The following is a 13,625-nucleotide window of genomic DNA, read 5'->3' on the forward strand; positions in this document are numbered from 1 at the left end:
CGAGTTATTGAACCTCTACCCTCTTCCACTCTCTACCACATCCAGACCTCCCTGTAGATAACGGTGGTGGCAACGCAATCGCTACCCGAACCTGAATACCCATGCTTGTAATCAAAACACTCACACAGAAAAACAAACACGGGGGTAACACTTTATATTAAGGCACTGCTTATTAATGTTTTATAAATATATAATAGATCCTTAATACTTATGTTATAGAGTGTTAATAAAGCATTACAGATGGTTTATAACCATGCAAAAGCTATAGGCAGAATTATGTTTAAACATCCCAAGTACAATAAGTGGCTATAGACTGTCCCCTATATAAAAACATAATTCCATCTATGGCTTTTTTTATTTAAACCATCTATAATGCTCTATTAACACTCTATAACATAGTTATTAAGCATCTATTATATATTTATAAAACTTTAATAAACAGCACCTTAATATAAAGTGTTATTGTTTTCAGTGTACGTTCAAAACACTCTACTAGTCACTTTCCACTCTACAGCAGTGCATTATATTCAAAGCATTTATTGCTTTCAAAACACTCTAACCCGCATAACACTTTACAGTACATTAAGTTCAAAGCATTCATGTAGATTTTTACAGTTATGTTATTACATTTGTATTTCCCCAGACGTTTTTCAGCTAAAGCTAACTGAATTAACCAACAGAGCAATGTACTAATAGAAACTGTAACTGTACAAACGTACTGTCTATCAAAATACAGAGAGTTGAAATACAAAGCAAATAGTTTATATTGACCATGTACTTAGATTGTAACATATAGTTATAAATATATATATATATATATATATATATATATATATATATATATATATGTGTGTGTGTGTGTGTATATATATATATATATATATATATATATATATATATATATATATATATATATATATATATATATATATATATATAGGTTTTACTTATACATTACAAGAAACAAAAACAACCAGTACTATGATTCAAACACAATAGCATCAATTTACAATATAATAACGGGTGATGTCAAATGTACCATGTGAGTTCATTTCCATTTTGTAGTTATTTCGATGTTATTTTATGTCGCTGTGAATTTTCGTGTTGTTCCAAATTCAATTTTACTTCGTATCTCAGTTTTTTGCTTTCACCGCCTTAGTACATGTAGTGTACACTATTTGGTTTGCTAGATGGTCGATAGTATGCAAAATTATTACAGACAGTTGTTTTTCAAAGATGATAAAATTAACAATACTGTTATTTATACAATAATGATAATATATATAAATTGGAATATATGGCTAACGGGTGACTTTATTTCATGCATACTGGTTTAAGTTATTTTGCTTCAAAAACAACACTCATTCTCAAGAGATTACAAAATGTATTGCTGTACAACACGTTTTGAATATGTGATCTTGTTTAATATAACTTTGTTGTTAATGAAAAAAATCTGTTTAATATTAGAACAAATACCAGTTGTTATTAACATACTCCTGTACATATTGATAGAACGTGTCTATTCCATCGTTTTTGTCTTTTCTATGTAGTTTGTGTTTGTACATTAGTTGGCCATATGTAATGAAAAAACGTTGGCATTGTCTCTGAAAATTAGCCTTTCCTCCACTGTTCTCTTTAAGTGCATCTAGATATTTCCTGTTATAAATAACAATATTTCTTGAAAGTTGGAACTCTACACGTGGTTGGATTGTGATATTGCACATAATATCAACAACAAACCTGAAGCACAATTGCATTCTTTTATGTATAGTTTAGTTAGCTAAACAGTATTTGCCCTACACTTTTAGTCAAATACAGAATGACATTCATATTTCGTCTCGTTTAGCCACATTTAAGATTAGTACTATTACACACACGTTTTCTGCATGTTTATAAATGTTAATTCAAAGTGCAGCAGAGTGTTTTGAATGTGAATTCAAAGTGCAGTAGAGTGTTTTGAATGTGAATTCAAAGTGCAGCAGAGTGTTTTGAATGTTAATTCAAAGTGCAGCAGAGTGTTTTGAATGTGAATTCAAAGTGCAGTAGAGTGTTTTGAATGTGAATTCAAAGTGCAGTAGTGTTTTGAACGTGAATTCAAAGTGCAGCAGAGTGTTTTGAATGTTAATTCAAAGTGCAGCAGAGTGTTTTAAATGTGAATTCAAAGTGCAGCAGAGTGTTTTGAATGTGAATTCAAAGTGCAGCAGAGTGTTTTGAATGTTAATTCAAAGTGTAGGAGAGTGTTTTAAATGTGAATTCAAAGTGCTGCAGAGTGTTTTGAATGTGAATTCAAAGTGCAGCAGAGTGTTTTGAATGTGAATTCAAAGTGCAGCAGAGTGTTTTGAAAGTGTGAATTCAAAGTGCAGCAGAGTGTTTTAAATGTGAATTCAAAGTGCTGCAGAGTGTTTTGAATGTGAATTCAAAGTGCAGCAGAGTGTTTTGAACGTGAATTCAAAGTGCAGCAGAGTGTTTTGAATGTGAATTCAAAGTGTGGGAGAGTGTTTTAAATGTGAATTCAAAGTGCTGCAGAGTGTTTTGAATGTGAATTCAAAGTGCAGTAGAGTGTTTTGAATGTGAATTCAAAGTGCAGCAGTGTTTTGAACGTGAATTCAAAGTGCAGCAGAGTGTTTTGAATGTGAATTCAATGTGCAGCAGAGTGTTATAAATGTGAATTCAAAGTGCTGCAGAGTGTTTTGAATGTGAATTCAAAGCGCAGCAGAGTGTTATGAGCGTAAATTCAAAGAGCTGCAGTGTTTCAAAGCGCAGCAGAGTGTTTTGAATGTGAATTCAAAGTGCTACGAGTGTTTCAAAGTGCAGCAGAGTGTTTTGAGCGTGAATTCAAAGTGCAATAGAATGTTTTGAGCATGAATTCAAAGTTCTGCAGTGTTTCAAAGTGCAGCAGAGTGATTTGAGCGTGAATTCAAAGTGCTGCAGAGTGTTTTGAGCATGAATTCAAAGTGCTGCAGTGTTTCAAAGTGCAGCAGAGTGTTTTAAATGTGAATTCAAAGTGCTGCATTGTTTTGAATGTGAATTCAAAGTGCAGTAGAGTGTTTTGAATGTGAATTCAAAGTGCAGCAGAGTGTTTTGAGCATAAATTCAAAGTGCTGCAGTGTGTTTTAAGCGTGAATTCAAATTTCTGCAGTGTTTCAAAGCACTGCAGAGTGTTTGAAATGTGAATTCAAACTGCTGCATTGTTTTGAATGTGAATTCAAAGTGCAGTAGAGTGTTTTGAGTGTGCATTCAAAGTGCTGCAGAGTGTTATGAGTGTGAATTCAAAGTGCAGTAGAGTGTTTTGAATGTTAATTCAAAGTGCAGCAGTGTTTTAAATGTGAATTCAAAGTGCTGCAGAGTGTTTTGAATGTGAATTCAAAGCGCAGCAGTGTTTTGAGCATGAATTCAAAGTGCTGCAGAGTGTTATGAGCGTGAATTCAAAGAGCTGCAGTGTTTCAAAGCGCAGCAGAGTGTTTTGAATGTGAATTCAAAGTGCTACGAGTGTTTCAAAGTGCAGCAGAGTGTTTTGATTATGAATTCAAAGTGCAGCAGAGTGTTTGGAATGTGAATTCAAAGTGCTGACGAGTGTTTTGAGTGTGAATTCAAAGTGCTGCAGTGTTTCAAAGTGCAGCAGAGTGTTTTGAGCATGAATTCAAAGTGCTATAGAATGTTTTGAGCGTGAATTCAAAGTGCTGCAGTGTTTCAAAGCGCTGCAGAGTGTTTGGAATGTGAACTCAAAGTGCTGCATTGTTTTGAATGTGAATTCAAAGTGCAGCAGAGTGTTTTGAGTGTGAATTCAAAGTGCTGCAGAGTGTTATGAGCGTGAATTCAAAGTGCTGCCGTGTTTCAAAGCACAGCAGAGTGTTTTGAATGTGAATTCAAAGTGCTGCGAGTGTTTCAAAGTGCAGCAGATTGTTTTGAGCGTGAATTCAAAGTGCAGCAGCGTGTTTGGAAAGTGAATTCAAAGTGCTGTCGAGTGTTTTGAGCATGAATTCAAAGTGCTGCAGTGTTTCAAAGCGCAGCAGAGTGTTTTGAGCATAATTCAAAGTGCTATAGAAATTTTTGAGCATGAATTCAAAGTTCTGCAGTGTTTCAAAGTGCAGCAGAGTGATTTGAGCGTGAATTCAAAGTGCTGCAGAGTGTGTTGAGCATGAATTCAAAGTGCTGCAGTGTTTCAAAGCGCAGCAGAGTGTTTTGAATGTGAATTCAAAGTGCTGCGGTGTTTTGAATGTGAATTCAAAGTGCAGTAGAGTGTTTTGAATGTGAATTCAAAGTGCAGCAGAGTGTTTTGAGCGTGAATTCAAAGTGCTGCAGTGTTTCAAAGCGCTGCAGAGTGTTTGGAATGTGAATTCAAAGTGCAGTATTGTTTTGAATGTGAATTCAAAGTGCAGTAGAGTGTTTTGAGTGTGAATTCAAAGTGATGCAGAGTGTTATGAGTGTGAATTCAAAGTGCTGCAGTGTTTCAAAGCACAGCAGAGTGTTTTGAATGTGAATTCAAAGTGCAGCCGAGTGTTTGGAATGTGAATTCAAAGTGCTGCTGAGTGTTTTGAGCATGAATTCAAAGTTGTGCAGTGTTTCAAAGCGCAGCAGAGTGTTTTGAGCATAATTCAAAGTGCTATAGAATGTTTTGAGCATGAATTCAAAGTTCTGCAGTGTTTCAAAGTGCAGCAGAGTGATTTGAGCGTGAATTCAAAGCGCTGCAGAGTGTTTGAGCGTGAATTCAAAGTGCTGCAGTGTTTCAAAGCGCAGCAGTGTTTTGAATGTGAATTCAAAGTGCTGCATTGTTTTGAATGTGAATTCAAAGTGCAGTAGAGTGTTTTGAATGTGAATTCAAAGTGCAGCAGAGTGTTTTGAGCATGAATTCAAAGTGCTGCAGTGTTTCAAAGTGCAGCATAGTGTTTCGAGCGTGAATTCAAAGTGCAGTAGAGTGTTTCAAAGCGCAGCAGAGTGTTTTGAGTGTGAATTAAAAGCACAGCAGAGTGTTTTGAGTGTGGATTCAAAGTGCTGCAGTTTTTCAAAGCACAGCAGAGTGTTTGGAATGTGAATGCAAAGCACAGCAGAGTGTTTTGAGCATGAATTCAAAGTGCTGCAGTGTTTCAAAGCACAGCAGAGTGTTTTGAGCATGAATTCAAAGTGCTGCAGTGTTTCAAAGTGCAGCAGAGTGTTTTGAATGTGAATTCAAAGTGCTGCATTGTTTCAAAGCGCTGCAGAGTGTTTTGAATGTGAATTCAAAGCGCAGCAGAGTGTTCTGAGTGTGAATTCAAAGTGCAGCAGAGTGTTTTGAATGTGAATTAAAAGCGCAGCAGAGTGTTTGGAATGTGAATCCAAATTGCAGCAGAGTGTTTTGAGTGTGAATTAAAAGCACAGCAGAGTGTTTGGATTGTGAATTCAAAGCACAGCAGAGTGTTTTGAGTGTGAATTCAAAGTGCTGCAGTGTTTCAAAGCACAGCAGAGTGTTTTGAATGTGAATTAAAAGTGCTGCATTGTTTTGAATGTGAATTCAAAGTGCAGCAGAGTGTTTTGAGCATAATTGAAAGTGCTGCAGAGTGTTTTGAGCATGAATTCTAAGTGCTGCAGTGTTTCAAAGTGCTGCAGAGTGTTTTGAATGTGAATTCAAAGTGCTGCAGAGTGTTTCAAAGCGCAGCAGAGTGTTTTGAGCGTGAATTCAAAGCACAGCAGAGTGTTCTGAGTGTGAATTCAAAGTGCAGCAGATTGTTTTGAATGTGAATAATTAAAAGTGTTGCATTGTTTTGAATGTGAATTCAAAGTACAGTAGAGTGTTTTGAATGTGAATTCAAAGCACAGCAGAGTGTTTTGAATGTGAATTAAAAGTGCTGCATTGTTTTGAAAGTGAATTCAAAGTGCAGCAGATTGTTTTGAGCATGAATTCAAAGTGCTGCAGAGTGTTTTGAGCGTGAATTCAAAGCACAGCAGAGTGTTTTGAGCGTGAATTCAAAGTGCTGCATTGTTTCAAAGTGCTGCAGCTTGTTTTGAATGTGAATTAAAAGTGCTGCATTGTTTTGAATGTGAATTCAAAGTACAGTAGAGTGTTTTGAATGTGAATTCAAAGCACAGCAGAGTGTTTTGAATGTGACTTAAAAGTGCTGCATTGTTTTGAATGTGAATTCAAAGTGCAGTAGAGTGTTTTGAATGTGAATTCAAAGTGCAGCAGATTGTTTTGAGCGTGAATTCAAAGTGCTGCAGTGTTTCAAAGTGCAGCACAGTGTTTTGAATGTGAATTCAAAGTGCTGCATTGTTTCAAAGTGCTGCAGAGTGTTTTGAATGTGAATTCAAAGTGCTGCATTGTTTCAAAGCGCTGCAGAGTGTTTCGAATGTGAGTTCAAAGTGCTGCAGAGTGTTTCAAAGCGCAGCAGAGTGTTTTGAGCGTGAATTCAAAGTGCTGCAGTGTTTCAAAGTGCAGCACAGTGTTTTGAATGTGAATTCAAAGTGCTGCATTGTTTCAAAGTGCTGCAGAGTGTTTTGAATGTGAATTCAAAGTGCTGCATTGTTTCAAAGCGCTGCAGAGTGTTTCGAATGTGAGTTCAAAGTGCTGCAGAGTGTTTCAAAGCGCAGCAGAGTGTTTTGAGCGTGAATTAAAATCGCAGCAGAGTGTTTGGAATGTGAATTCATAGTGCTGCAGTGTTTTGAATGTGAATTCAAAGTCCTGCAGAGTGTTTCAAAGCGCAGCAGAGTGTTTTGAGCGTGAATTCAAAGTGCAGCAGAGTGTTTTGAATGTGAATTCAAAGCTCAGCAGAGTGTTTTGAGTGTGAATTCAAAGTGCTGCATTGTTTCAAAGCGCTGCAGAGTGTTTTGAATGTGAATTCAAAGTGCTGCAAAGTGTTTCAAAGCGCAGCAGAGTGTTTTGAGTGTGAATTAAAAGCGCAACAGAGTGTTTGGAATGTGAATTCAAAGCGCAGCAGAGTGTTTTGAGCGTGAATTCAAAGTGCTGCAGTGTTTCAAAGTGCAGCAGAGTGTTTTGAGTGTAAATTCAAAGTGTTGCATTGTTTCAAAGCGCAGCAGAGTGTTTTGAGCGTGAATTAAAAGCGCAGCAGAGTGTTTTCAGTGTGAATTCAAAGTGCAGCAGAGTGTTTTGAATGTACGCTCATTACGCTCTTAGTTCATGTGTCAAGCTCAGAATTTCCACTTATTGGTACCACCTGAGGTGGCAAAATCTCATTGTGATTTTTGTAAAGGTCTATGGAGTATTTCCTCTGAGTTGGTCAAATATTGCACAGTACATTATGTATATTGTAGTATAATGATCATTATCATGCATTGTGGATGTATGCTTTTTGATAACACTATTGGGCCTTGGCTATTAATATTAAAGCAATAAGCACATTGTGAAGCAACTTGGTTGTTACCCACTGAGGGGAAATGTGTCAAACAAAAGTCTCAAGATGCTGCTTGAAATAGAAACAGTGTTAATATATTAATGTAGAGAGGATAGTGTTGAAACGGGATCAGCCAGCCACTGATACTTGCAAAAGGCAGAATTTTAAGTAGAGTATACATGATGGAATTGCCAGTTTGAAACAGAGCATGACTCATAAAGCCTTAGTTCTGGATGGCATCAATTCCAGGATATTAAACAGGCAACTGAAGCACGTCATGCCCCATTAAACGCGTTGTTGAATCTGTTCTGCTTCATTAACTGCTACTGGCCAACAAGTCCAGACAGAAAATTCAAAGGCTGGTTTCCAGTCTCCAAGATTCAGTAACATTTTTTTCTCTATCGGATGCAGCATACATCACGTGACCATCACTGATCATCACAGCCAGTCACGTTCTATGGAGGATGGCTTCTAAAATGCTAAGATCTAGTTAATAGACCACAGTGGCTTCAGGGGATGACAAGGACCACTTTCTAACATGTACCACTTGCTGCAACATTATGTTGTCTTTTTTTTGCGAATGAAGAGATTTTTGTGTTTCTTTTTTACACAATCACAAGGCTACTTGGATCTAAGCCACAGTCATTTTTTTGATATGACTTTGGTGCTTCCAACCCAGGTCTCCAGAGGTAAATATCACAAAATATTAAATATCAGTCAGCTCAGTCAGCTCAGCTGGACCACCTAGCCCACCAAACATCTAAAAAACTCACATGTTTATTCAAATCAATATTTTGAGTATTGCAGAGTGTATTTCTTCATCAGTTCTTCTTCACATTAACAGTCTTCAGATCATTCTTGTACAGGTATTGATTTTCATTTAACAGCTTTGTTTTGACTTTCTAAGTTTGATACTTCCAAGCTTTGCACTCTGGTTTGTTATCTTAAGGATCGATGTGAAGTAACTAGATCTTCAACAGAAACATTGAATCAACTTGTACCCACTGCACTGCACCCTGCACTATATATTTTTATATCTATAGTTAAATAAGAATAACCGAACAGTATAGCTAGCTGTAATTTGACGTAATTTCCATCTGATATAAATAAATTTCATGTCAAAACAACATGTCAGCGAACAGGCTGCCTAAATAGCCTTTCTTAAAGAATGCCAGATGCCCTTGAGGGGAACCGAGTTTTGGGACTGTTCCTAATCGATTTCCATAGTTTGCGAGGGGACAGGAATTGCACCTGCACTACCATTTCTTTCAAAGGATCTCACCACCATGTGTATCCCTTCTGGTGATATGTTTTTATTTTATTTTTAGTAAACCAGCAACATAATTATATACAGGGAGATTCCTAAAACACACAGAACTTGAGCGCTACCATTGGCCTGGCACGGCAACGGAACTTGGCTTTACCCTTTCTGGATCATTTTATTGGATGGCCTCTAAAGCACTATAATGCAAGTACTTTGTACATGATTTGTATAGATGAACGTCCATGTGTTAATCAACAGTGTATGTGTTCCTGTCAGCCGTGACTGTGTATTCGTAAACCTGAAATAATCCATGATTAATAATAATAATATATATATTGCATTCAGCAAAGGCAAGGAATATTAGCATATGGCCAATCCACATTACCTATAGTTTCTGTTGATTATTTGCATTTTCCTTGTAATGGGCATTGCTGTCTGAAGGACAACCATTGCACATTCTGACCCCTGCTGGTGGTTAAATGCTCTAGAACTGCTTATGGAAAGAAGAATAGCTCTTTTTTGCTGCGGTTAAGAAGCTCACGGCCGCTGGTTCTCAGTGGTGTAGTCCTGTATCTGAAGGTACCAGAATGCCACTGAAATACTGATTTTCTTAAACAAGAATCATCATATAAATTGACACTGCATTTGTATACTGCACTTCTAGTAACACATACAATAGGGAATGCATTTATCTATTTTCTACAAGTATTTCCACAGTGTCTTTCTTCATCTTGTCTGAATGCTTTACTTGTTGTGCCTCCACGGTTAACTACCATTCCGGGAGGTGCTTTGTTAGAGTTTGTGTCCACAGTCGTAGTGGATGCTTTGTTGCTGTTGTCTATGTCAGCATTTTTAACCTTCTTAAAGAAGTAGTTGGTAATAGAAGAATTTCCCAATGCTCTTCTCATTGCATCAGGAGGAACAGTGTGTGGGAGATGGGAGTCATGTGACTTAGCTTGCCTATTATGCAAGTTCCAGTTCCACTGCACCACTGCTGGTTTGCCACCTTGTTACAATTACATAAATGGCTGCTTGCCCAGGAAAGAAGAACATTGCCTTTGGAAATCATAGTCTCCTTCTCATCGCCTCTTTGGGACAGCTTGAAGAGGGCATCCTCTGGGAGATGCATGACCTTGGATCATGAGGTGCTTTTTCAGCATCATCTTTTCATACCAAACTCGGTGCACAAGTCTACAGTAATCTGCTTTGAAGGGTTAATTTATGTAGCCCAGCAGTGGCTTTATATGATGCATATGTAGTGATGGTACTGATAGATACTAAAATATTCTTTACTAGACAGGGAACTCCACTGGCACTGATGTAAACTAATTACATCAATGCCAGTGGAGTTGTGCAAACACCAAGAATTCCTGATTTGGCCCCAGCAGGAATAAATGGTATCAAAAGATACAATTGTATCAGAGATAGGCTCACTGCAGCCTGAGACTTCTAATTCATAATCATTTCTGAATAACTTAACAGTAACAGCAATGAGTCACATGTGTTAGATGCACTGCAATGTTCCACTGCCAACTAGCATTCTCTTATTATTTATGTATAGCTGGATAGGCAGGAACTTTGATATCGCAAACATGTATTTTCATTTTAAAGCATGACATCTGGAACTACCCTAGGTAAAAGAAAGTTCTCAGTTTGCTTGGCTGTTCTCCCAGCGTATCTGTTACACTTACACTTCAGAGATTCCAAGGTCAGACAATTCAAATGAACTTAGGAGCAAGATTTGGGAACACTTCATTAAAGAATGGAGAGACTGCTAAAATTGACAACAAAAAAAATTCCTCAAATGAGTGAGACTCAACATATCTGACACCTCCTAGGTCATTTCACCTTTCAGTGTCTTTGAGGTCAAGCAACCTACTGGCTGCAAAGCCTGTTAATCATTAGCAGAATCAGCTGGTTGGGTACTGGCAGGATAGAAGTGTGCGAAGGGGTGGGACCAATTTCACATGCCAGATGAAACTACCTTGAAATTGCAAGACTCTGCAAACAATTATTTCTTTAACCAAGTGCAGAACCAGATCTAATTCTAAAATGTTTTTTTTTTTTTTTTTTTTTTACTTTAATGTAGTCATCTCCAATGGTTTTACCCTGGTTTTCTCCCCAATTTGGAATGCCCAGTTATTATTTCTATCCTGGTTCACCACTGCAACCCCCTAGTGGAGGCTGGAACACGAGTCCTCCAAAACGTGTTCCTGCCAATCTGTCATTTTTCATACTGCGGATGACAGTGAGGCCATCACATCTATAATGCTGGAGGACAACACAGATCTGATGGCTCCACTACAGAACCACAGGCACCCTATCAGCCACAGGGGTCGGTAGTGTGCAATGAACCGTGGATTTCCCTGCCAACCTAAGTGCTCCCTACCCGGATGGCGCTCTGCCAATTGTGTGCCGTCTCCCAGGAACCCCCAGTCACGGTCGGCAGTGACATATCCTGGATTTGAACCTGCGATCCCAGGCTATAGGGCGCATCCTGCACTGCATGAGAAACACTTTTACTGGATGTGCCACTCGGGAGTACACATTTGAGACCTATATAGTGACTTGATGTCCATGCAATGGAAAATATATGAATATAATTATCTAAATTGCTAAATCCCTTTTAACTGTAACCCTAACATCTTTAATTGAAATCATGCGGTATTTTAAGCAATGCGGTGGTTCAGACAGAGAACTCTCTTTTAACCTTAGATCAAACCATGTAAACATCAAGCATATTTTAGGCATTTTGAGTACTCAGAAAAAATCGTTCAGTTGAACTGCTAGTATCTTATTGGTCATTTCTCTTTCAATAAACAATATGTCCAATGATTCGCAAGGAAATGATTTATATCTTACCTCAATCCATTATGTCCCTACTGTACATCAGAGTTCGTTTCCTCCTCCCTAGCCTCCACCTGCTTTTTGGCTTTGTCTCATGGGGAGAGTAGTTATCCTGTCCCCCTGCTCATGGCTTCCCTACAGCTGGCCTCTCCACTTATTTGCGACATAATTTATGGGCAGGGGCACCTCAAAAGGCAAGGCCAAAGAATGTAGTGTGAAAAGATGTATAATGTTGTTTAGGCTAAGCTTTACTAAATAATCTAGTGTATGCATGTCCTGACTTAAACTTTACAGTATTTACCATTTTGTGAATGGCAATGTACAGTAGGTAAGAAATATCCCTTACTGGTTACATGATTTATTGCAAAGCAACAACATGCCGCAGACTAAAAACATGCAGCATAAGAAAACTATTACATTTCTTTAGCATGGGTTTACAAGATAAAACTTGTGAATCCCAAAAACTTAGGCAAAGAGAGATTTCTTCTAGGGTATTTGAAGATAGTAGCGTAGATGGGCTTTGAGGCAAGAAGCTACTTATTTGTCTTTTATAGTGATTTAAAGGAAAATGATGCTGCTGATCTGTACTCTTCCTACAGGTATTCATTCCGTAGTCCCTATGGGAAGGATTGGCAAGGAGATTTAAGAAATCTTTTGCATGGAGATTTCCCTTCACTAATGAAGACACCAGTCTTACATAAAGGACCCAGGAACAAATCAATCTCAGCTCAAATAACACAAGCTGTGACTTACAAAGACCCTGCATAATACTTTCTACTGAAAAAGAACAAAGTATCAGAGCTGGGAAGGTGGAAAATGATCCATGTGAGAAGAGCAGTCTCAGAATTTAACGATTATTGTGTTGCTGTTTCATGAAACTTTTTTCTTTTCATATAGAGATCTTTCAAGAACCGGATTTGCCTTTAGATCAAGCTTTTTTAGATTCTGAGTCAGAAGTTTTAGATAGAATGCCTTTGTTTCTACCCCCTTTGAAAGTATCTCAGAATTGAGGTTTCAAGATTTGCTATATGTATCATTAGCATTTGTCATTTTAAGCAGAGTTAAAGATAAATATGTGCAAATCTAACCAGAAACCACAGAGGAATTACAATGGATGACTCTACACATTGTCTGGCTGGTCTTCCAATGATATGCCAGAAGGCTTTCTGCAATAAAAGCATGAGCCCTGTCAGTCTTTCCACTGGCATGTATTTCAGGAACATTATCTTGTACACCAGGATTATCTGGTCACTTTGATAGCGAGCAACCATTACATGAAAACGAATGTACTTTCATTTAATCTGTTGGTAAAGTATGTCACCTACAGTTACAATTAACTCTTTAAAATCAAATATTTTTTACTTTAGAGCAGTAATGATAAGGGCACTGACAAAGAAACAGTCGACAAAAGTCTTGTCTCTAGTGATCAAGTATTGATTCCATACAAGAATTGCTTGCTACCTTTTTTCACAAACTAACTCCTAGGAAAATGCCAAAAGTATCATATAGTTCTTTCTATCATATTCTTTCATATGGCAACGGGCTAGAGCTGTAATTTTAGTTTTGACTTACATACTAAAGTATGTTCACAACGGCACTGTAAGAGGTAGATTTACCTTTATAAAGTAATTAAAAAATCCCTTTTCTTTCATCATACTGTACTGTCTTTTACCATATTGACGCTATGTTTCTGTATTGTTTTATTTAGTTGTAGTATTCTATAGTACACGAAGAAATGGGTGCAAGACAGCAGCACTCATACAGAAATCTTCTCAATTATCCTGGGAAATGGGCAGGAATAATTGACAAACTACTGAATCCTACATCTGCATGTGGCAGAGCAAAGCTCTGCCCTTTTTAAATTGGCAGGGATGGGGTTAATTTCCCCTACTTGCCTGGGTTTATTATCTTCAGGTGGCTGGGGTTGATTAGTTGATTAGGTTAATTAACGATCAATCAGCACCCAGCCACCTGACATAAAAGGAGGCCTCTGCTTCTCATTTGGGGGAGGAGGGAGCTGAGGAAGCAGGTTGGTGTTTTGTTTTTATGTTTGAATGTTTGAATCCAGTGAAGGCATTGCCCAGCCTGGAAATTGTTATTTTTGCTTTTTGTCTTGCTTTATTTGTGTTTAAATCCCTTTATTTTGGCCCTTGTGCCCTTTCATTTTTGTGTTTATTTATAATAAAACAGTT

Source organism: Polyodon spathula, chromosome 4, assembly GCF_017654505.1.
Source record: "Polyodon spathula isolate WHYD16114869_AA chromosome 4, ASM1765450v1, whole genome shotgun sequence".
NCBI classification, from domain to species: Eukaryota; Metazoa; Chordata; class Actinopteri; order Acipenseriformes; family Polyodontidae; genus Polyodon; species Polyodon spathula.